The following is a 26,225-nucleotide window of genomic DNA, read 5'->3' on the forward strand; positions in this document are numbered from 1 at the left end:
GGCTGGGTTTGGGTTTTGGGGTACAGGGGTATTTTTAGTTTTTAGGGCTGGGTTTGGGTTTTGGGGTAGAGGGGTATTTTTAGGTTTTAGGGCTGGGTTTGGGTTTGGGGTACAGGGGTAGTTTTAGGTTTTAGGGCTGGGTTTGGGTTTTGGGGTACAGGGGTATTTTTAGGTTTTAGGGCTGTGTTTGGGTTTTGGGGTACAGGGGTATTTTCAGGTTTTAGGGCTGGGTTTGGGTTTTGGGGTACAGGGGTATTTTTAGGTTTTAGGGCTGGGTTTGGGTTTTGGGGTACAGGGGTATTTTTAGGTTTTATGGCTGTGTTTGGGTTTTGGGGTACAGGGGTATTTTTAGGTTTTAGGGCTGGGTTTGGGTTTTGGGGTACAGGGGTATTTTTAAGTTTTAGGGCTGGGTTTGGGTTTTGGGGTACAGGGGTATTTTTAGGTTTTAGGGCTGGGTTTGGGTTTTGGGGTACAGGGGTATTTTTAGGTTTTAGGGCTGGGTTTGTGTTTTGGGGTACAGGGGTATTTTTAGGTTTTAGGGCTAGGTTTGGGTTTTGAGGCACAGGGGTATTTTTAGGTTTTAGGGCTGGGTTTGGGTTTTGGGGTACAGGGGTATTTTTAGGTTTTAGGGCTGGGTTTGGGTTTTGGGGTACAGGGGTATTTTTAGGTTTTAGGGCTGGGTTTGGGTTTTGGGGTACAGGTGTATTTTTAGGTTTTAGGGTTGGGTTTGGTTTTGGGGGTATAGGGGTATAATTATAGGTAAGTTAATCTTGTTTTAAAAACATTTATTAATGGTATTTTGTTATGGGGTACAGGGGTATTTTTAGGGCTGGGTTTGGGTGTTGGGGTACAGGGGTATTTTTAGGTTTTAGGGCTGGGTTTGGGTTTTGGGGTACAGGGGTATTTTTAGGTTTTAGGGCTGGGTTTGGGTTTTAGGGTACAGGGGTATTTTTAATATATATTTACAAATTTAAAAATTACAATACTTTTTTAATTTTTTTTATTAATTAAATAATAAATAATTAAATGTAATAATTCAAAATTAATTTTTTACATTATATATTAATATTATATACTTACCTATAATTATACTTACGTTGTAATGGTATGCGTTGTAATAGTATCTGCGTTGTAGTGTATTGCGTTGTAAGGGTATCCGTTGTAAAATGACCTGCGTTGTAAAAAATCCGTGGTAATGGTATACGTGCTAAAAGTACGCGTTGTAACATCATACATCCACCTATCCGCCAGGATTTTTCCATAAATGTTATAGTCAGCGGGCAGTAAGGCTATGGGCCGATAGGAGCCCAGTCGGTGGGGGTCCCTACCTGGCTTAAGAAGGGACACTATAACTGATTCGCACATGGATTGGGGTAAAGCACCCCCATCTAGGGCCGACTGGAATTGCAACTCCAGCTGGGGGACCAATTGGGACGCAAAGGCGTGCTAACATTTTAGTGGAAAAAAATTACAAAAAACAATTTGATGGACAGAATGTAGATCAATGTCTTACATTCACCCCAGTACAAGGATCTGGGCCTAAATCCATCGTTTTTTGCACTCCACACCACCCTGGGTCAGATAATGGCTTTATGCAAATCAGCTCTGACCCTGTGCCCCATGGGAACAGTCCAGTCCGAACTACAACAGCCATATCTTTCCCAGACCGGAATCAAGCATCCGAGGACCGGACCGGTTTCAAGGTAACACCTCTCATCAGCCCGGCTAGCTTGACTCCAGTGGTGTGGAGGCTCTGGGACCCACGTCTGAGCTACCCCAGTACACTCAGGGAGAAAATTACAAAAAACAATTTGATGGACAGAATGTAGATCAATGTCTTACATTCACCCCAGTACAAGGATCTGGGCCTAAATCCATCATTTTTTGCACTCCACACCACCCTGGGTCAGATAATGGCTTTATGCAAATCAGCTCTGACCCTGTGCCCCATGGGAACAATCCAGTCCGAACTACAACAGCCATATCTTTCCCAGACCGGAATCAAGCATCCGAGGACCGGACCGGTTTCGAGGTAACACCTCTCATCAGCCCGGCTAGCTTGACTCCAGTGGTGTGGAGGCTCTGGGACCCACGTCTGAGCTACCCCAGTACACTCAGGGAGAAAATTACAAAAAACAATTTAATGGACAGAATGTAGATCATTGTCTTATATTCACCCCAGTACAAGGATCTGGGCCTAAATCCATCGTTTTTTGCACTCCACACCACCCTGGGTCAGATAATGGCTTTATGCAAATCAGCTCTGACCCTGTGCCCCATGGGAACAGTCCAGTCCGAACTACAACAGCCATATCTTTCCCAGACCGGAATCAAGCATCCGAGGACCGGACCGGTTTCGAGGTAACACCTCTCATCAGCCCGGCTAGCTTGACTCCAGTGGTGTGGAGGCTCTGGGACCCACGTCTGAGCTACCCCAGTACACTCAGGGAGAAAATTACAAAAAACAATTTGATGGACAGAATGTAGATCAATGTCTTACATTCACCCCAGTACAAGGATCTGGGCCTAAATCCATCGTTTTTTGCACTCCACACCACCCTGGGTCAGATAATGGCTTTATGCAAATCAGCTCTGACCCTGTGCCCCATGGGAACAGTCCAGTCCGAACTACAACAGCCATATCTTTCCCAGACCGGAATCAAGCATCCAAGGACCGGACCGGTTTCGAGGTAACACCTCTCATCAGCCCGGCTAGCTTGACTCCAGTGGTGTGGAGGCTCTGGGACCCACGTCTGAGCTACCCCAGTACACTCAGGGAGAAAATTACAAAAAACAATTTGATGGACAGAATGTAGATCAATGTCTTACATTCACCCCAGTACAAGGATCTGGGCCTAAATCCATCGTTTTTTGCACTCCACACCACCCTGGGTCAGATAATGGCTTTATGCAAATCAGCTCTGACCCTGTGCCCCATGGGAACAGTCCAGTCCGAACTACAACAGCCATATCTTTCCCAGACCGGAATCAAGCATCCGAGGACCGGACCGGTTTCGAGGTAACACCTCTCATCAGCCCGGCTAGCTTGACTCCAGTGGTGTGGAGGCTCTGGGACCCACGTCTGAGCTACCCCAGTACACTCAGGGAGAAAATTACAAAAAACAATTTGATGGACAGAATGGGTCAGAGCTGATTTGCATATCGCCATTGTCTAACCCAGGGTGGTGTGGAGTGCAAAAAAACGATGGATTTGGGCCCAGATCTTTGGACTGGGGTGAATGTGTGACATTGATCCACATTCTGTCCATCACCTGTTTTGTTTGCAATTGCCGCCATAAGTGCGCTGGGGATGCTCAGACGTGGGTCCCAGGCACTCCACGCCACTGGAGTCAAGCTAGCCGGGCTGATGAGAGGTGTTACCTCGAAACCGGTCCGGTCCTCGGATGCTTGATTCCGTTCTGGGAAGGACATGGCTTTTGTAGTTCGGACTGGACTGTTCCCATGGGGCACAGGGTCAGAGCTGATTTGCATATCGCCATTGTCTAACCCAGGGTGGTGTGGAGTGCAAAAAAACGATGGATTTGGGCCCAGATCTTTGGACTGGGGTGAATGTGTGACATTGATCCACATTCTGTCCATCACCTGTTTTGTTTGCAATTGCCGCCATAAGTGCGCTGGGGATGCTCAGACGTGGGTCCCAGGCACTCCACACCACTGGAGTCAAGCTAGCCGGGCTGATGAGAGGTGTTACCTCGAAACCGGTCCGGTCCTCGGATGCTTGATTCCGTTCTGGGAAGGGCATGGCTTTTGTAGTTCGGACTGGACTGTTCCCATGGGGCACAGGGTCAGAGCTGATTTGCATATCGCCATTGTCTAACCCAGGGTGGTGTGGAGTGCAAAAAAACGATGGATTTGGGCCCAGATCTTTGGACTGGGGTGAATGTGTGACATTGATCCACATTCTGTCCATCACCTGTTTTGTTTGCAATTGCCGCCATAAGTGCGCTGGGGATGCTCAGACGTGGGTCCCAGGCACTCCACACCACTGGAGTCAAGCTAGCCGGGCTGATGAGAGGTGTTACCTCGAAACCGGTCCGGTCCTCGGATGCTTGATTCCGTTCTGGGAAGGACATGGCTTTTGTAGTTCGGACTGGACTGTTCCCATGGGGCACAGGGTCAGAGCTGATTTGCATATGGTCATTGTCTAACCCAGGGTGGTGTGGAGTGCAAAAAAACGATGGATTTGGGCCCAGATCTTTGGACTGGGGTGAATGTGTGACATTGATCCACATTCGGTCCATCACCTGTTTTGTTTGCAATTGCCGCCATAAGTGCGCTGGGGATGCTCAGACGTGGGTCCCAGGCACTCCACACCACTGGAGTCAAGCTAGCCGGGCTGATGAGAGGTGTTACCTCGAAACCGGTCCGGTCCTCGGATGCTTGATTCCGTTCTGGGAAGGACATGGCTTTTGTAGTTCGGACTGGACTGTTCCCATGGGGCACAGGGTCAGAGCTGATTTGCATATCGCCATTGTCTAACCCAGGGTGGTGTGGAGTGCAAAAAAACGATGGATTTGGGCCCAGATCTTTGGACTGGGGTGAATGTGTGACATTGATCCACATTCTGTCCAATACCTGTTTTGTTTGCAATTGCCGCCATAAGTGCGCTGGGGATGCTCAGACGTGGGTCCCAGGCACTCCACACCACTGGAGTCAAGCTAGCCGGGCTGATGAGAGGTGTTACCTCGAAACCGGTCCGGTCCTCGGATGCTTGATTCCGTTCTGGGAAGGACATGGCTTTTGTAGTTCGGACTGGACTGTACCCATGGGGCACAGGGTCAGAGCTGATTTGCATATCGCCATTGTCTAACCCAGGGTGGTGTGGAGTGCAAAAAAACGATGGATTTGGGCCCAGATCTTTGGACTGGGGTAAATGTGTGACATTGATCCACATTCTGTCCATCACCTGTTTTGTTAACATTTTAGTGGAAGGCCGACTAAACCAGGGGCCTTGCGGGTAGCTAACGCCTTCATTGCATATCTGATTTCTGTCGCCTTGATGGGCCCGTCGAGTTCTTGGCGGGTGTCGCGGTCTATGTGGGGTAGCTGGAATCTATCTAGAAAATAGGAAAGGGTTTCCTCAGGTGCCTGGATGGGACTGACATATAATAGTGTGTAGTGCTCTTGAAAGGCTTTTCGGATCAAGTCCTGTGAGCATAACAGAACGTCTTGAGCATTACGGATGGCCGTGATAGGCGGAAGGTTCGAGTCCTGCTTAACGAGCCACGCCAATAGTGTGCCCGCCCTGTCTCCCTCTTTATGGACACGGGCCGCGTACGCCACAAAGTTATATTGGCGCGTACTTGCCAACGCCTCCTGATAGGCAGTTTGGCGCCAGCAATCTGGGCCGGCGTGGCGTTATCCGGGTTGGCCTCTTTGGTAAGGGCGGCCAGCACTTGTTCTGCACTTTGGATGTCACGCTCCGGGACCCGTCGGACTCCCGTAATGTGATGAATGCAGGCACCACGCATCACAACTTTAAAGGCATCTCACTCCTGCAGACGTGTAGTGGCCGTGTTTGTGTTTTCTTGGAAGTAATGGCGTATGTGGTCCGTTTGAGTTTGTGTAAAAACCAGGTCGTCAAGACAGTCTCTAGAAAGGCGCCAAGAATGGACAGGGGGGTTTGGCGGGCGCCATCGGATCAAGATTGTGTGGGCATCGTGATCTGACATGGTTCTGCCTAGATAGTCCGTGTCTGAAATAATAGGCAGGATAGGGGGGAGCAGGGGAAACAATCCAGGTGCCCCCTAAGGTCATGAGGCCTCGAATGGAAAGGTTAGAGTCTGGTAGTGGGATTACGGGTTTGCCAGGCATCTGTGAGGGACCAGTGTTGTGCCCATGCTACAAATTGTTTTGCCTGCACTGCAATGGGGGACACCGGATGGGGAGGATTGGATCTATCAGGTGTAATGTTTTGCACGCAGTTGTAGTCCCCACCCAGGATCCAGGGTATTTGTGTGTATGTGCTTAAGGGGGTGGAAAGCTTGTCCCAGAATTAATTTTGGTCTACAGTGGGCCCATATATACTCCCCAACAGTACTGCTTGACCGTCCAACCGTCCCTGCAATAGAACGTATCAGCTGGCTGGATCAATGGTATGAGACTGCTCCTGAAACGGAACACCAGACGTACCCATATGAGGGTGCCCCGAGCGAAGGCTGAATATGTTGTGACACATGATACCCCTCCACCGCCTGCGCATCTTCGCCACCTGTCCTGCTGTTAGGTGCGTCTCTTGTAGGAATGTGATTTTTGCATGGTGGCGTTTGATGTAAGCGTATATTAAGTATCTCTTGCACGTGGTGTGCATACCGCGCACATTCAGTGTAAGGATGGCGGTGTTGCCAGTGTGTGCCATCGGTGCATGCATAAGGTATATAGGGCAGGATGGGAGAGTGGGCTCCCCCGGAAGTCCCGAGCTCTAACTCATTCCCCCAATGCCCGCACTACTAGGACGTCAGCGCAGCTGCTCAGCGGCTTGTTGGCGGGGACACAGTGCGAAGTAGGTATGTTCAGGGGGAATGGGAAACTGGGATGGGGCAAAAGTTTACAATATTGATTAAAGCAATTTTTATATTAATGTTAATATGTAAATTAGGTTAGAGATATGTTTTGGTAATATTTAAGATTGTTATTTTTTACTTGTAAATTATTTGTAATTTAATGTGTTCAAAATAGTTTTTTGTTTTACAGATAGATAGATAGATAGATAGATAGATAGATAGATAGATAGATAGATAGATATCAACCAGAAAAAGGTAAGAATGTTGACATTTAATATATATATATATATATATATATATATATATATATATATATATATATATATATATATATATATATATATATATATATATATATATATATATATTTTTTTTTTTTTTTGTTTGTACCCAAAGGTCTCTTGTTCGGAAGCGCACACAACAGCAGAAATTAAAAGCACTCCAGCTTTCCGTTTTGAATATTTTCCTTTTGCCTTACGCGTTTCAGTCCGCTCCCACCTTGTCACAGGCAGTCAAGTCTCGGTGCAGTAATGATGAAATCACTGTGTTAATCAGCATGCTTCTTTATAGTACTTCCCTCTAGTGGGCCTCAACACAGTAGTGTCTATTCATATTCTTGGTGCCTTAGTAGGCTCCGCACTTCAACCAATTATTGACATTGTTTATTACCCTCCAGTGGGTTTTCAACACACGGTTCGCTGGCCATTGTCGGCTTGAGGCTGCTGTTCCAAGGCTGCGCTTGGTAGATTCCAGGCTCAGAGGTTCCCTTTCTCTTGGGGACGTTGCAGCTTCCACGGCTAGACAGATATATATATATATATAGTATAAGTTATTTTATGAAAATATCATACTACAAAGTGATAAAACAATTAAAAAGTCGTTTTACTAAGTAAGACAAATAATCTATATCTATATATATAGACCTGGCTCTATCCCACGATCTAGTCTGTGCTCTTCCCTTCTGTGGCAACCTGTTCTACTCTGGTCACGGCTTGTTCTCTGTTCTTAAGCGCCAGGATGCCCGTAGGGTGACAGTATGCGCTATATAAAAGCTAAAATCAATCAATCAATCAATATATGTACAAATATCTCATTTACATTACTTTATGAAGCTATTTATTTTTACCTGTATTATTATTCTGTAGTATAATATTTTCAATAAACAACTTATAAAATTATATTTATTAAATCAGTTCTAGGATATTTTTGACACAGTATTTTGGTAGTTTACCCTACAAAATGTGTAAGCTCGATATTCTTGTAGACTATATTTTTGACACAGTATACATATCATTTGACATTGTAGTCTTTGCTATTCTGTCATACAACCCCTTGAAGGTTACTCCCGATCCCTGCAGGGTGTCTGCCTACTGTTTTATGATTTGGCAGTGGGAGGAGCATGCAGCACATAGACTGAGTGAGGTCCTGGGGTAAGTTAGCCAGTGCGAGGCGTTTGAGGCAGATAGTTCTTGAGAGGAGCTTGGGGGGAGGGGGGGTTTCTTGGTCGGACTGACCAGAGCTTGTGAAAGTCAGTGTAAGGAGCTCTGGCACATGAAAAGGGCGTGAAGAGCCTAGGGTACATGAACAGTGTTTAAGGACTAGCAGTGTGAAGAACGCGGGCCGCAAGGACATTGTGAGGGGATTGGGCACATGGAAAGAGCTGCCTGGGGCACATGCACCGTGTGTGAAGTCTGGCACTGTCAGGAACTTGGATTACTGCAGTGATACTGAAGAACCGGGATTTAAACCCAGCGGCGCCAGGGGCACGCCCAAAGTCTTCGGGTTCACCTGTCTTAGAATACAGAGACAGGGGATTCTTCTTGGTGGCGTCAAAGATAAGATTTATTAGCTGCAGCCAGTAACAGAGGTCCTAGAAGTACAAGACGGTGTATGTTCTCAGGAGACTGCTCAACTTTACAAAGCAAGCCATCCCTTTTTATACAAAAAATTGTGCTTCAGGCAAACATTCCTTATTTACAGTTTGACCACTCACATGTTTCCACTACAAAAAGCATTGCATGATGACAAACCCATTTTTCAGTTTGTCCAGCCCATAATTAATCATCAAACAAACCCAAGATAAACATTCTTCTTTAGACAAGCCGGACAAACCCATAATAAAAAGGCCCGCAGCCCACATCATAAATAGACCATAAAAAAGGAAACAGAAACAGATAAGGCGTGTTTGTGTGTGGTAAAACTTTACGATGTCCTGTGCTCTGATCCTTAATTTTGATCAGCTAAAGGGCAAGAACTGGTTTGGCAAGGTCAGCTTCAGGCAACAGGGTCAGTTCACTCAGGTCAAACAGAAGTCAGCACAAACTCAAGCTAAGGTGTATGTGTCCTAAAGACTGTTTGTAAGAATTGTAACAATGTGATATCAGGGAGTGTGATTCTACACCCAAGAACTGGTGAGAAAATACAACTAAGACATAACGCAACCTGTAATTCTGAACATGTGATTTACTCTATCAAATGTCCATGTGGACTCCTATACGTAGGAAAAACTGATAGGAAATTAAAAGTGAGGTTAACCGAGCACAAGAGCCGGATAAGACTCAGGAATACCACGTCACCATTGGCACAACATTGGATAGAATTCAGACACACAATCGCTCAATTAAGATTTCAAATCGTGGAACAAGTTCCACAAAGACTTGGTTTTGACAATGCAAAGATCCTTCTCCAGAGAGAAGCTTACTGGATACGGAGACTGCAGACACTTGTCCCTTTCGGACTCAATGATAAAATGGAGATGGTTTGTTTTCTTTAAGCAGTTATAACATAAGGCTAGCTCTGACACCCTGTGAATTCTGACCGCGTTATATTGAAGATTGCAAAATACACATAAGGTTCGATGAATAACATATAATAATACTTTATCTACACTAAAACAATTCACATAAAATCATCATATATTGAGCTCAAGTGTGTAAATAGGCAGGTACAAAGTTACTTTAGTTATGTTTATGGTCGAGTATGAGGTAGATTGTTAGTAAGATCTTAAAATTTTGTTTATTTAAGTGAACTACTGCACTAACACGTTACTTTTTCTAAATTCTTTCTTCTTTTAATTAAAACGCATATCGCTAAAACTTTTAAATCTTATAGAAACAAAATTCTTATCGACTTCAAAAGCTAACCTAAAACCATTCTGTTCAGTCATTTAAAGATGGCCACCACGTATCAAGTAGAAGTCCTTTAATTATTTCCATAACCGGATCGACCGTAACATAGTCCAGGCATTCAAAGAGGGACACTGTGTAGCGTTCGAAAGTCCTTCTATCGTTTCTACGATTTGATCGGCTTTATCATAGAGGTAGGACTAACAGCCCGGCGAGGACGCGAAGCCTTCGAGCAGAGAATCCCGTAAGACGGAGCTTGCAGCACGCAATCCGGTAAGACGCGAGAACGCCGCCTGTAAACGTGTAGATGTCTTCGGACATTCTATTTTTGAGTTTTTTAATCACAACCTTGTAACACATGGTTGTATTTCTACAGGCCACGAATTTCAACTCTGCGGAACCGAAGCCTTGTTGCCTAGGAACGCAGGTAAAAACCCACAGATGCATGATACCATCAATTTCAGATCAGTTAGCCCGCATGATTATCGGTAGCGTTTTGGATTATTAGTAATACCGAATTAAATTAGTGTCTTCAACTTTTTAAACAGGTTGTTGCAGACTGGCCAAGACACTGAATATTATGGTGCAGCTTAAAACTTCGTAAAGAGGTAAATTAAGATATATAACGCAGATATGCAAACTAGGTATGTTTTTACATACCTAGAATTTAATTAGGTTCTCTTTTTCATCAGAATTTATCAGTTGTCCCCGGAGCACGAAAGCGAGCGAGAAACAACACCATTAGACTCGCAGGTAATCGCAAAGGTCGAAAACCGACCGCCAGTTAATATTTGGATTTTGTGCACAACGTAGTAAGCCACTTTATATCATTCTTTTTATAGACAATTGACTCTTCATCGTGAACAACCTCATAACAACGGTAGGCAGGCTGAGTGAAAGCCTAACGCTCAACTAGAAACTCTTTTTAAACAAACTAGTGTAAACACAATTTGTCCCTGTTTACAATTTTCACTATAATATAGCTAGAGATAACATCTCATGACATGTGAGCTTAACTTATTCAAATGATAATAATGATGAGTATAAGGTAACTGTGAAACCTCTAAACATCGAGAGTAATGAATTTTCTTGTTCTCTTTTCTCTTTCCTTTTTCTATTTCTCCCTACTAATTTGTTTTCATCATGTTTTCTTTTGTCAGACCCCTGAAGAAGGGGCCACAAGGTCCCGAAATGCATTGGGTTGATGTATATTATATTGTACATTGTTTGGTTGTTTAATTGAATGTGTTGAAATTTATTTTTCGTTATGGTGAAATATGTAAGCAATGTTTGAATATGATTAATATGTCGATGAAATATATCGTATGAATAACAGATTAAATAAGATATGAAATGTTAAAAGCTGATTAAGAGTTTACTCATTCAAGAGTGCACCCAAGAGTCCTGGCAGCCACCCAGGTGCCAGGCTTAATACATGTTTCTATAGGTGTTAGCAGGCACCAATCGAAGGTAGCACTCGTATCGGATTAATTTTTATAAAAATAAAACACTGAGTGCAGCACCCACGCACATACATTCTAAAGACTGTTTGGCCACAGTCATCAGCCTATGTGAGGGCAACCACAAAATGGCTGCCATGCATAAAATGGAACCCGAGGGTACAGAACAAAATCTTCAAATACACAGGGAATCCATCGGTGTAACATGACGAAAACACTCATACTTGCTGAACTCACTGTTTACGGTTCGCTGTTACCAAATTCGTAACAGAACCACGACCTTAATGACCCAGGTTCAGAATTTACAGAACCTCAATACCCAAAGTAGGGCCTGACCTTTACCTGCGGCCCCCTGGGCAGCAGCACTGGGCTGATGTTTACCCGACTCAGCAATAACATTAAAAAAATATATATACTGCAAGCACTTATTTAAAGGTTAATAACAGTTAGCGAAAGGATGTAACTAGGCCCTTAACTTTAGGAACACCATCATTTTTAAAGACGGTAAACGTGAAATACGATCACCCTTACAAACTTCCAAAAGTGTTTTTCATTGACCTGTAGAACCATTTAATCTTAGTAAATCAAATTATAGCAGTGCATTCAGAAGTATTTTTTTTAAAGTGATGGTTTTCAAACATGAATTTAGAAAAGTTCATGCTCCCCCCCCCCCACCCTGACAACAATGCCATTAGTGATTACATCCAAGCAGCCGCGGTCGGTAGGGGAGTACCTGCCGGGGCGGTGACGTAGGTAGGTGGAGGGGCAGGTTGGGGGGTTGTAATCTATGGATAATGGAGGTTTACAGGTAAGTAAACATTTAAATTAATCAAACGAATTTTGTTGCGCGCACTGCATTGCATGTGGGGATGCAGTGCACACAACGAAATTTGTTTGCTTTATTTAAATGTTTACTTACCTGTAAACCTCCATTATCCATAGATTACAACCCCCCAACCTGCCCCTCCCCCTCCCTACGTCACCACCCCGGCAGGTACTCCCCTACCGACCGCGGCTGCATCCAAGCACACAAAATGTTTTTGTCCAGCACGCATCCTGAAGTCATGTATTTCTCAGTCCTCTTATATGTGAGAATGAAGAAAAAGAAGGGAAATTTAAATAAAACAATTGCCCAGGATTACACAAGTTGGTCAAGTGGAAAAGCCGGGATTCATCCTAGGTTTTCTGGCTTCAAATTGCAGAACTGAGATCAGCCACTAGATATACATGCTTTGCTTCCACTACACTCACTTTATACCCCCCCCTCACCCAGCTGGCATCAGTGCGGCCCTCGGTCACACCAAAGATCAAACTTTGCGGCCCCCGGGAAAATGTTTGTGAGTACCCATGGATTACAGGCAGAGAGTGTGAGGTTTGTGGGGATATTGGCCATGTGAGGAGCTTGGATTAAGGAGACAATATGCCATCAGTGAACTGAGATTGTCTTGTTTCATCAGTGAAAAAACTGTCCTAAGCCTGACTGGTTGTGAGACTCCCCTGAGGCTGACAGTGAGTGAGACACCGGTGAGGCTAAGAGGGAGTGAGGCTTCCCAATCGGTATGTCCCTTGAATATTGGATCAACAGTATCAATGGGACGGAATATCAAGGGCAGAAAATTGAAAATTAAATATTGACATGTAAGTAAGTCTGCATTTTCTTTACCTAACCCCACAGCTACGTCCGTAAACAGTGCAAATATCTTCAAGATATCTAGCTGTGGAGTTAGCAGTAGTAACTCTACACATTTTACGCATACTTACCTTTAGGTTTTATAGTCCCTCAATATTCTGTCCTCGATATTAATATGCTAAGATGTTGTTGGTGTCAATATTCAGTAGTACAATCTTCCCAATCGCCCATTTTCAGCTCCACCCTGCTGTATATAAACCACACACAGACACACGTGTACTTACACATGCCAAGCACGCACAACCCCGCCGCTTTAGCGTTCAAACAAGGATCTTGACGAGACATCCTAGGGCAGAGACACCCACTTCAAAAGCAAGACACACAGAGAGGCAATTCAATAAAACGCAGCAATTAGAGCCAAAAATGCCCCATAAAATTGAAAAACAATCATGGAAAGCACAAGTAATTGAAGGAAATGGCTGCCTCTCGCAGGCGGCACTGTGGAGACACGTGTCCCGCTGATTGGGAAGTGTTTTCAATGCTCAGCTGGGAAGGCGGCAATGAAACAATTCCAGGCGAGAGCTTTTCATCTGCAAAGCCAAAATGAGCACATTAGGCCAAGCTTCTGGGAAGGTTGAGGGGGGGGGGGGGGGGGGGGGGGAGGAGGGTTTTAAAGGCTGGAGAACTTGTGGGGGTTTATTTACGACTAAACTGTCCAAGTTGTCCAATGCGCTCCTACTTCAATCACTGAAACCAGTTAATTCACTGATGGGCACTGGTAAAACCCGAAAAAGGTCGAATTAAAGGTGGACTGTCCTAGGAGGAAACCAGTTGTTGTTCTGACAGGCTGCTGCTGCCTCTGCTTGGGTACATGTCAAGCTTTTCATGCAACTAACAACTTCTGCAAACTGTAAATGTGTTTGCAGTCCTGTCTCCAAGGGGCATATTTACAATAACTGGCGCATCCCTGCAAATCAGCAGGGATGCACCAGTTATTGTGTGCCACAGCTCCGCCATCAAGGATGCGCCGCATTTACAATGCGGTGCACCATGGGGCAACAACGGCACAGATGCGTGACGCATCTGTGCCGTAAAAGTGATGTATTGCTGGAGTTGCGTCGCAAGCGGGACGCAGCTCCAGCAATGCTCTGGGGGCCCTATCTAGTTAATGCTGCATCAATCCTTACGCCTGCTTCAGGCAGGCGCAGGGTTTTGACGCAGCATGGGCCTAAAAGTGACTGAGTGAAATCTTGTAGATTTCACTCAGCCACTTTTAGGAGGCGTTCCTGCGCTAGAACGCCCCCGCCTGCACAGGATCGCCTACATGTGGCGCAGGGCATTACAATGTGACGCAGGAGATGCGTCACGTTGTAAGTACCCCCGCACCATGGAGCAGGATTTGTGCCGCCACTGCGTCACAAAAGTGACGCAACGGCAGCGTAAATGAGGCACAAGGGGCTTGTAAATCTGCCCCTTAGTGTCCCCAGAGGCCAGGCCTATCTCCCAGTGTCCCTGCAGGTCAACCCACCTATCAATCCTCATGTAGGACACATCAGTCTCAATGTCTATAATGTAATTGTATTTATATAGCGCTTACTAACCCTGATGAGGCGTCGAAATAGGTCAGTCCTCGCATGTCTGGAGGGTGCAAGAGGAGATATGCTACTACGAAAGTAACTATAATTGAGGATCTTGTGCGCTGGTGGGACAGTGCTCAGTGGATGGGTGTGGTGCAGCGGCCAGGGCAGATGACTTCGGAGCACAGGATTCACGGTTCAATCCCCATGCTCAGCACCATGTGACTCTGGAGACCCGTGAAGGTGAGTAGTTTGGGCTTTACAAATACGGATTTACATTTTTTTTTACACCTGCAGAGGCAGACGCTGATTCTTCTAGTCTCTGTACTGTATTACCTTCCCTCTGTATACTTCTCTTCTCCGAGTTACTCCAGAAGAGGAACCTGTTTCACAGAGTATCACTATGTGCCAGTCCTTGTAAGGATGCACAGATTTCATATTGAGTCAATTTTTAGACTTGTCCACTAGAGGTTTGTATATTCTGTAAAGAGCATCTGTTTATAGTCCTGTCCCAACAGAGCTGCGCCTATTTCGTAGTTTGTCTGTTTTTTATGGTCTAGCTTGAAGGCGCAGCTGTCTTCAGGCAACTGTAATGACGTGATCACCAGGAAATGGGCTTTGGCTCTGCCCACATGTTGGGAGTCAAGAGTACATTGTTTGATTGGGCAGAAGTTGTGCGCTTCCTCTGAAAGAGTGCTCATATCTCACTACTATTGCCTGTTTACTTGTTGAGGCCATACTAGAACAAGACAGGACCTACCAATAGTAGCTCAAAATAAGAATAACAGTCTCGAAGATCGCCAAGGTATGTGTAGAGGGTCTCTTGCAAGCCGAAGCGTCATCACGCTGGTCATCTTCCCCAATTTTGGAGTCTGGTCCCATCTTAGAGAGCTGGGGTGGTGGATGTTCTGGGTGTCCCCTGGCCCGGTGTTTTTTCTTTATTTCCCCCCATCCCTCATCTTCCTTGGGTGGTTCAGAAGATGGTGCAGGACAAGTCAGAGATTCTGTTGATTACCCCAGCCTGGAAAAGGTGCCCTTGGATCCGTTAGCTTTTCTCAATTTGTTGGTACGACACTATAGGGTTTTCACCCATCCCCGCTGTGTCAGCAGTTTCCTCCACTGGACATGCTTCGCAGGTTGAGGCTTGCGGTTTGGCACGTGAGAGGCAGTCCCTCTTGGGACAAGGATGTTCTTTGGATGTCGCTGAGCTGATCCAGCAGTCCTAGTGGCTATCTACTTTCAAGGCTTATTGCTGTCACTGGAGGAATTTTTCTTTCTGGTGTCAGGACGAGGGTTTATCTTCTTCCTCCTGTGATCCAGCTGCAGTGTTGGAGTTCCTTTGGGATGGTTTTCAACTGGGGTTGGCAGTATTTACACTCCGCAGTCAGTGTTCAGCTGGTCAGGCATTTCGTGGGACTAGTGTTCTGTCTGTTGCCCCTCTAGTGGCTCACTTGCCGCAGAGTTGTTTTCTCAGACATGCTGCTGTTCATTCTGCTGTACCAATTTATGACTTGCCTCTGGGTCTTCTGAGATTACAGAAGGGTCCGTCTGAGCAGTTGGAGTCCACTGACTTCAAGTTTCTTTCAGTAAAGGTTGTGTTTCTGCTAGCCATTTTTTCATGGAGATGGGTGGGGGAGATTGGGGCTTTGATGTCCTCACCTCCATTCCTTTGTTTTTTCTGGACAAGGTGGCTCTACATACTAGTCTGTCTTTTCTCCTGAAGGTGGTTTCCTCTTCTCATTTGGTTTTCAAATCTTGTTTCACCTTCCTTTTGTCTGTCTTCTATGTCATTTGAGGAAGGGCACTTGCATTCTTTTGATGTCCATTGTGCAACTTACCACATATTTGCAACTCACTGCTTTGTTTCGCAGGTCTGATGCCTTAGTTTGTCTCCCAGGGTCTTGCGAAAAGGGGTCTTAGGTCTTCTCTTTCTACCTTGTTCCTTTGGATCAAGTTGGCCATTTCTCATTTCTATTCTTTGGCTGGTCAACCTGTTCTGGCGTCTATCCCTGGGCGGTGTACTAGGGGTGGTTCTGCCTCCTGGGCAGCATTAAAGGGGACTTCTGTTCATGAGATTTGCTTTGCTGCCACTTGGACTTTGCCTCACACGTTTATGACCTATTACTGATTACAGTTGGGTGGAGATGTATCCCCTAATTTTGGTTTTGCTGGTTTGAGTTCTGTGGGTCCTCTTTCAGTGTGCTTTCTTTGGGTCATTGTATTAAATACACTTGTTTTTGCTATACTGGTGGTGTGTTTATTTTCAAAATCAGTTTGTTGGCTTGGGTACATACTCAAACTTAAGGACTGTGAGAGGAAGATGGACAAGGAGGTAATGCCCGGTTACTTACAGGTCATTTTCATTACTCTGAGTCCATGTCTTCCTTGTCACAGTCTTGAGTACCCATCCATATCTCTGTTGTACAACTGATTTCTTTATAGACTTACTTATTTCAGAAAGTCCTTCCTAGGATATGATGTATTTGTACGCCATTGGACGGACGCCATATTAGATTGGGAAGGAGAAGTCAAGTTTAGTCATAATGTTCTTCTGCATGTAAGGAGATGAACTCATATGTAAGGACTGTGACGAGAAAGACATGGACTCGGAGTAATGAAAATTACCGATAAGTAACTGGGCATTAGTAACTGGTCAGCGGAAATGTAGATTTTCCTAGTTATCATGACGGAAAGTCTTAATTTTATTAAAGACACGGAGGCGAGTATTATTATGCCTTCTTTTCTTGCTTTATTCTGAATAGCAGCAAGATAAGTAACAACTACAAATACCCAGAAGGCACAGGAGAAGAACTACTGGCCAATGGGATTAGAGAAAACAAACAATGGACCAATCGTAACCGGGATAGAATATATGGCCAGCTCTGACCACACGTAGTCCTCTTTTCTTGTGCGAGAAGTCAAATAGAATGCATAAACAATGGAAATATAGACAATAAAATGCAAAAAGTCATAATCCAAGTCAGAAAATCCTGAAGGAAACCCAGGAGTGCAGGATACCACTGGAGGAGACTCTCCTTGCAACGAGGTGAAGAACCAAATGAAGGAAGTCCATCCACAGGAGCAGACGCAGAATTAATTGGAGGCTGGTGGTAAAGCCGGAGTTCCTAAGGGTGGGAAAACAGACAAAATTAGTAAAGTAGAGGAGGGATAATACTCGCCTCCGTGTCTTTAATAAAATTAAGACTTTCCGTCATAATAACTAGGAAAATCTACATTTTATGTCAAGAACGGAGGCTCCTATTATGCTTGTTCAAAGCATATCAACAACTACAGAAGAAGCAGTAACAACAGGTTTGCAATAAAACGTTTTGAAAACAGTATCATTAGACCAATCTGCTGATTTCAGGATATCCTCCAAACGAGAGCCTGCCCAAAAGGCTTTAGAGGCCATAGCACCCCTAGCGGTGTGAGCACCAAAAGCAGTAACATCAATGCCCGCAAGGGACATGATCCACCTCACCCAACGGGCTAAAGTGGCAGAGGACACAGGATGATGGGGTTTGCGAAAAGAAATGAGCAATTGCGAATGAGAGGAAGACCGGAGATCAGCAGTTTTAAGCTCGTAACTTTTTAAACATTGTCCAACACAAAGCTGAGGTTGCGAAGGAAAATAGGGATAAAACATAGATTGCAAATTAGTTTTGGTACGCCTGTGAACCTGAAACAAAACACCAGAAGGTGAAAATTGTCTGGAAGACAAATCCAAAGCTTTGACATCAGAGACACGTTTGATTGAAATTAAACACAATAACATGGTAAGTTTGGCTGAAAGCATCTTGAGAGAAAGAGCATCATTGTCAGGCCATGAGATAAACAATTGAACACCAAATTAACATCCCATAAAAAGGAATACTTAGCCAACGGAGGTGTTGAGAATCGAACTCCACGAAGCAGACGACACACCAAAGGATGGGAACCTACTGGCTTATTGTCGATGGGACAATGGTTCAAAGAGATAGCAGATCTGTACAAATCGACAGTGCGGTAAGATTTACCCGCACTGGCTTCTGAAGCCAGGAAATTCATCACGAAACTTAAAGGAGCTGAAAAGGGATCGACAGACCGTTCCACACACCAGCTTGCACATAAAGACCAAGCAGACTTGTAGGCTCTGGAAGTACCAGGGGCCCAAGCTCTGCTGATAAAGAGTGAAGCCTCCTGTGAAATGATGACATCAGACGAGGAAGCCCGGAAATCTTCCAAGCTGACAGAACCAGAGACCGTTCTAGGTTCATGGCGTGGGGAAGACCCTGAGGGTCCAGCAGGAGGTCTTCGCTGAAGGAAAGAAGAACCGGAAAGTCCACTGCCAGCTCCAGGAGTGAAGGAAACCAGATTTGAGCCTGCCAGAAGGGTGCCAGGAGAACCAAGGATGTCGACTGGCGACGTACCTGGGCCAGAACCCTGTTGATCATCAGGAACGGAGGAAATGCATAGTTGAGATGCAGGGACCAGTCCTGAAGAAAGGCATCCGTTGCCCGAGCAAGTGGATCTGATCTCCAGCTGAAGAAAACGGGAAGTTGGAAATTGAGGCGGGAAGCAAAGAGATCGATAGAAAAGGGACCCCATTTCTGGGAGAGAGAAAGAAAGACGGAGTGAAGCAGCTTCCAGTCGCTTGAATCCCAAAGGTAGCGAGAGTGCCAATCTGCTATGGCATTGAGACTGCCTGGAAGATATTCTGCTTGAAGAGACAGTTTGTGCTGAAGACAGAATTCCCAAAGACTCTTTGCTAGTTCTGCGAGAGGTTTCGACTTTGTGCCACATAGATGGTTTATGTAGCGGACCGCAAAAACATTGTCCATCCGAAGGAGAATAGAACAACTTGCTTTGTTCTTTGCCAGACTGCGGATTGCAAAGGAGCCTGCCAGCATCTCTAAACAATTGATGTGCAATGACGACTCCTCTGGAGACAATGTACCTCCAGTCGAGATTGAACCACATCGGGCGCCCCAACCCGACAGACTGGCATCTGATTCTAATACAAAATCTGGGGCCGTCGTGAAGATCGTTCTCCCGTTCCACGCATCTAAATGGTCTATCCACCATTGTAGTTCGAGACGGGACTCTAGGTCTAACAGGATGAGATCTGAATACGCCAAGCCTTGGCGAAGATGACGTATCTTTAAGCGTTGCAGGGCTCGATAGTGAAGAGGCCCGGGAAATATGGCTTGAATGGAAGCCGACAGAAGGCCCACGACTCTTGCCAGAGAACGTAAAGACACTTGGGAAAGTCGATGAATTTGACATAACTCTGACCGAATGGCTGAAACCTTGGATTTTGGAAGATAAAGAGATGCAGTGGAAGAGTCCACGTGGAAGCCTAGAAACTCCACACTCTGCGAAGGGACTAACATAGATTTCTCGGAATTGATGGGGAAACCCAGATCGAGAAGGAGAGACTGAGCGACATCGAGATGGGAAAGAAGAGTCTGTTTGTCTGAATGCATGATCAAGATATCGTCCAGATAAATGATGAGACGAATACCTAGGGAGCGTAGGTGAGATACCACAGGCTTCATCACCTTGGTGAAGCACCAAGGAGCGGAAGAAAGTCCGAAAGGAAGCGAACAGAACCGGTAGGTGACACCGGACCACTGAAATTGCAGATATTTTGTGTGAGATTCGTGAATAGGAATTGAGAGATAGGCATCTTGAAGATCGAGTCTGACCATTCAATCTGATTGGCGCAAGGTATCTCTGAGATGGAGAATGGTCTCCATCTTGAAGTGGCGATAAACTACGAACTGGTTGAACCACTTGAGATTGATTACTGGGCGAACTTTCTTGTTCTTTTTGCGAACCAAAAAGAGGGAGCTTAGGAAACCTGAAGGGTCGAAGGGAGCGACAAGGATGGCTTGTTTTTGAAGAAGATTTTAAATCTCCTGAGACACGAGCAGAGCGACGTCTGCGCAAAAAACCAAAGAAAGAAGAAAAATAGACTGGAAAGGTTGAGCGTAAAACTCTATGAGATAGCCTTGGACAGAATTGAGGACCCAGGGGTCTGCTGTGAGCGTGCGCCACCTGTGAAGAAAGAGAGCAAGACGACCTCCGATTAGAGGGGAAGGGCTCACCTTGGTTGTTGACGTTGTTGTTGTTGGAACGGAAGTCTTTCTGTCTTCGGCCCCGGAAACCACGTCCACGTTGGGGGTAAAACTGTGGCTTGAACTCTTGATAGCCGGAGTTGGCTGCGCCTCTGGGACCTTGGTTCGGATAACTGCGGCCGGAAGAGCGGTTCCTGCCTCTGCCGGCCCTGCCAAAAACCCGAGGGGCAAACACTTTTTTGATGGAAAATTGGGCCTTGTCCAAGGAAGCAAAAATGGACACATAACGGCTGAGATCCTTGACCAAGGAATCACCAAACAAAAGGCCGTCAGCTTTGACACCAGGATCCTGGGAAGCCGAGTTGGCAAACTTTGGGTCCAATTTGATTAACAGGCCCTTACGGCGCTCATGAATGATAGCTGCATTTGCATTACCTAAAAGGCAAAAGGACCTCTGGAGCCACAAAGAAATTTCTTCAGGATTAAGGTCCGAACCTTTCAAGCGGGCTGTCTCCGCCATGTCCAAAACCCGGGCCAAAGGACCCACAACGTCCAAAAGCTTGTCCTGGCAAGTGGACCAAGCTTTATCCACACCCTTGTGTGGATCTTTGCCAAATTTCAAAAAGAAAGTAAGGAGAGGCTGATCTATAGAAGGAGTAACGGTAACATGACAGGGAAGGGAAGGTTTGGGACATTCAGATTTGAGTTTTGCCCGAACAGACTTATCCAAAGGCAGACGGAGCTTGGAGGAGATGTACTCTCCCACATGAGGAGTGGGAAACTACTCTGTAGAATTAGGGTGTCTGATAGAAGAGGGGTCAAACATAGGATTGCCTTCCGTATCCAACACAGGCTGAGACGCAAAAGCATCCAATCTCGCTTTCTTGGGGGAAGGAGGATCAACCAATTGAAAGAAATCTGCTAAGTCATCTGTGTCACCCATATCATCGTCATCATCCGTGTCAGGAATGGTATTAATGACCAGCTTCTTAGGAACCTCCACATTTTTAGTCTTAGTTTTACTTTTGGACATAGCAATCTTTATCCACTCCTTGGTAGGAGGCCTGGGAGGAACCACGTCCTCAGTCAAATGCGAGGAGGACTCGCGACCCAACAGTGACACATTTTTGGAAAGAGAAGTGGAAGGAACCAGTTTACGTTTTCTGCTATCCCCCGCAGAAGGGGCCAAAGCTTTGGTCATGGGGCTCAAAAGGGAATTCTCCATGTGTTTGGAAACACGAGTCATTGAAGCCTCGACAGCAGTCTCCACAGAATTATTTATAAATTGACTGAGGTCTGTTTTGAAAGCTTCGCTTTCCTCATTGTCCAACTCTGGAGAGCTTGGAATCTCCATGACAGGAAAAAACAGTGTGGAAGGGGTTAATAGCACCAGGGAACAAAGGGGGCGTAAATGGGTCGGAATGGCAGGGAGACACTCACCTGGGGGCGGGCACCGCGTTGCTCAGGAAGCGGGAGGCAGACGAGCCGCAGGAAGCCACAGGGCACAGTCGGAGACAGCCGGTGAGGAGCAGGGAGCGTGAAACGTTCGCAGCGGTAACGCTGCAGTGCGCGAGTGGGGGCGGGCCTGAAACGGGACCGGAGGAAATGCGGACAAAGTCCGACAGCTGAAAACGAGCGCGAACGCGCTGAAGGCACAATAACAAATATGGCAACAAACAAGCAGTAAATAAGCAATATAAATGCAATAAACGCGCAAAACACAATAAATATGAAGGAGTAATAGTGAATGCGACTTATCTGACTGCGTAGCAGCAAGAAAAGAGGACTACGTGTGGTCAGAGCTGGCCATATATTCTATCCTGGTTACGATTGGTCCATTGTTTGTTTTCTCTAATCTAATCTTATCTAATTCTTCTCCTGTGCCTTCTGGGTATTTGTAGTTGTTACTTATCTTGCTGCTATTCAGAATAAAGCAAGAAAAGAAGGCATAATAATAGGAGCCTCCGTTCTTGACATAAAATTTTCATTATGGTTTGCAATCGTGTACGGGTAAATCATATTCTAGGTCAGTGTAATCACAATGGTGAGCGAATAGTACTAATTGAATGTTTAAATCAGTAAGCAACCTGTATACCAACGCCACTTACGTAATTTTACAAAGTGTAGCATGCATGGTCCCATTTAATTTTCACTGTGAGAGGTAGTATGTCCTATCCAAGTACGGCCCCACGGTGCATTCCTCAACCTTTATAGTGACTGCCAAAAGGAGGTCGCCAGAAGGTGGCGCTGCCAGAGCAGAGATGGAAGACACTTCTTGCACACTTCTCCAAAGTATGAAGAGAAACCATAATGCTGCGGCTGCTTTTGAAAACCCCATAAATCATGAAAATAAAGCATTAGGGAAGTCAGGAAAAAGAGTAAGGGGGGAGGGGCTGTATGTGTGTGTTGGGGGGAGTTGGAGCATTCCGACCAAAGAGAGGGAGAGAAAAAAGAAAGAGTGTAACAATAGGTGCGCGAGAGAGGTGAGAAAGTATAAAGAACAGGGGAATGAGTGAGAGAGAAGGTGCAGAGAAGGGAAGAAGAGAGGGACGGTGAGAGAAAGAGGGGAAGATAGAATTGTGAAAGAGGGGATAGAGCACAACAGAAAATCAAAAGAAGTAGATCGAGAGGGAAGGGCAACGAAAGGAAAGACAAAGGAATAAGAGGTTAGAATATTTATAAATAGGCCAGAGGGAGAAACCAGATAAAGGCAAGGACAAAAGAGAAAGAGACAAAGAGAAGGGACAGGCATTGTAATAAAAAAGAGAATAGTATTCCAAGGTGGGAAAGAGATGAGGCGGAGAAGAAAAGATAAATGCGGGACAGAAAAAGAGGAAGGAATAGTGTGGGAGCAGAAAGAGAAAGGCAACGAAGTTAGACTGCCTTGGCACCCTGTCGTTATTGCGAGCCAGGTGTTCGTCAAGGTGTGGACAGAATTCGAGTGTAAAAACCAAATGGAGAAAAAAAAATCAATGACATAAAAAAAGGTCCGGAGCCAATTCCCAAAGCTCGCCTAGAAAGCAGGGAAGAAAGATGAGTTGCGTCACGTGACCATGAACACAAAGTGGGACAAGAGTGAAAGCGAGATTCTGATAGAGGAGGACAGCCCAGGGACACAGAAGCAGTCTGACAGCGGATTCAAGGATGGATGGATGCCGGGAAGATATGGAAGGAATGAGGAGAGAGAGAGCTATGATAAGTTAATAACAACATTTCTTACATAGTACAAAGTACAACCCCTGGGCACAGCTTTCATTGTTTGTGTCAGAGCAACTACTCCACAACAGACATAGCCCTCACGTTATCAACTTTAGAACTGTGGAAGGGGAACTTTATTCTCATGGGCCGAACCCAAGAGTTTTCTGGGTCACATAATCTGGGAGACATGTATTTAATGGAGACTGAAAATTGTTACCCTGAAGCAGGAATGGTCAAAATGCGCCTCTTTCCCGTTTCATCTACGTTCATGAATCGAAAGTAAAATTGAACCTGGTAGTTGCATAAAAAATATATTTGTTTCTTTTCATTCTATCATAACACATTTGGCCCATTCTGGATTTTTATCTGCCAGAACTTAGATTCTTGCATTCATATTTCTATTTTTGTGCATATGATATGGGTCAAACCCCCCCACTAAGCACAATGATCCAGGCCAAAAAATGTAGTCCTGGAAGAAGGGCTTGTACATGACATGGGGCACATGGCAACCTTATAGTTGTGTATGCATACCTTTCTGGATGTCATGTGTACTTGTGTGTGTGTGTGCTTATCCCTTTCCATTCTCTATCTACATGGCACCTGTATGTGCATTGGCTGCTTGCAAGTGTAGCTGAGGATGTGTTATCTGTGTGCATAGTTGCCTGTGTGTGTGTCCAGCTTTGCACTTGGTTATTTGTCCGTGGGTTTGGGCATACTGAAGTGAACACCATAAAATGCTGGGTCTGTCTTTCACACTTCACCATTCAACACACTGCTACGCACTGCGTCTCATAACTCGAAAACTGCACCTGTGTTATCATTACGCATGATGATCACAATAAAGACAGCATCCTTACAACCACACCCTACACAGGGTAGCATGCTACTCATGTAAGCAATTGCTTAAGTGCCCTAAACAGAGGGAATAAACGCAATATAAATACTTCAATACAATACAGACACCTACTTTAGGTGGGTGCTTGGACAACTTGATCCGCCTCATGCAGCGGACATATTGTTTCAGAGCCAATCAGCAAGGGCCCAGGTTTCAGTGTAAATGTGCATGTCTCTCAACCTTTTGTAGCAGATTGGCAGGTGTGACTCTCAATTTTAGTGGGAGACTCTACTCTCAGCCCTCTATTTCATTCTGCATACTTAGTACTCACTGGATAAACGATTCACGTGCATGGCATGTTTAACAGAGTAGCTTTAATGTTATATGTGAACTCTTTCGTGGTTCACTCTTCTTGCTGGGAAAAGAGTTATGTGCAGAAGAAACAGCTAAGCGAAAAGAACCTTTGCTCCTGGAAGAAAGTGTGGATCGGCAGGTCAGTGATAATTTTGCCTTAGATATCTTAACCCTGTTACAGTTTTTTCTGTCTTCCCTCCTGAAAATCAATAAAGTATTTTTTTAAATTAAAAAAGTTGGAATCCCTGGTCAAAAAGAATAGGTGGATCGATCTATATATAACGACGTCGCAGTCTGTACATATTAGAGGTGTGGCAATAATCTTTAAAAAATCTATAAAAGCTAGGTTGATTTCTAAACTGGTTGATCCTTGTGGAAGGTGGGTAATTGTATCAGTGATCATAGCAGGGTCCCCAATCACTATTATAGGATATTATGGTCCAAATCAGGACGACCCGTCAGTCTTGAAGACCCTTTTTTCCCACCTGTATACATTCCCTGAGCCGGTTATTCTTGCAGGAGATTTTAACATAGTTTTAGATCATCTATTGGATAAGTCCCCTTCTAACCGAGCTAGGCCTCTATCTAAAACCAGGTCTTTTTTGCAGGATAGCATGAAGCAACTAGGGTACAATGATATTTGGAGATCTTTGCATGGACAACAAAGAGGTGTTACTTTTCGTAATTATAGATACCACCACCAGTCAAGAATTGATTTTATTTTGATAAGTCAATCTTTGGTTAATTTGGTGACATCAGTTTCTCACCTACCTTTTCATTTATCAGATCACGCAGCCATCTATTTAGAACTGGAGGGGTTTCCTAAGAGTCGTATGAGAAACTGGTCATTTGATCGTTCATTGCTCTCCTCGTTGGATGTTATCAATGCCCTCAATGTGGAGGTGCAGCATTACCTGGAGGTTAATGTTGGAACAGCTTCTCCCGGAAGTGTATGGGATTCACTAAAGGCCTTCTTAAGGGGCCTTATAATAAATAAAGTTACACATAAGAATAAGATCTATATTGAAGCTGTGACTTCCTTAGAAATGGAAATGGCCAGAGTCCAGACAGAAATAGTCATGCACCCGGATGCCCCTATGACCAAAGTACAGGAGTGGCAAAATAAAGTAGTTACTCTTAAAGGGGAATTGGGCTCAGTTCTGAACGCTCGGGTTCTAGAGAGATGGGAGGCAGGTAAGTTGGCTCATTTTGAGTATGGTGAGGGGGCTGGAAAGTTACTAGCCTGGAAAACAAAGACCGAGCAGGTCAGAAATAATATCTATTCAATTATCTCCAATGGCATAACATACTCTACTGATGAAGAAATCAGGGGGGTTCTCTGGGAATTTTTTAGTGAAATATACCGTGAGGACAAAAAAATTGAAATCGAACAAGTTGAAGGTTGGTTGACGGGAGTCTCTCTTCCTACACTCACATTAGAACAACGTGTTGTTTTAGATGAT

The 26,225-nt window shown here is 45.0% G+C and overlaps 1 pseudogene; it reads right to left on the minus strand.

The window, feature by feature from the left end:
• Positions 1–19,105: 19,105 nt before the first annotated feature.
• LOC147748404 (uncharacterized) lies at positions 19,106–21,729 on the minus strand (annotated as a pseudogene).
• Positions 21,730–26,225: the final 4,496 nt, after the last annotated feature.

Source organism: Lissotriton vulgaris, chromosome 1_1 (assembly GCF_964263255.1).
Source record: "Lissotriton vulgaris chromosome 1_1, aLisVul1.2, whole genome shotgun sequence".
NCBI lineage: Eukaryota > Metazoa > Chordata > Amphibia > Caudata > Salamandridae > Lissotriton > Lissotriton vulgaris.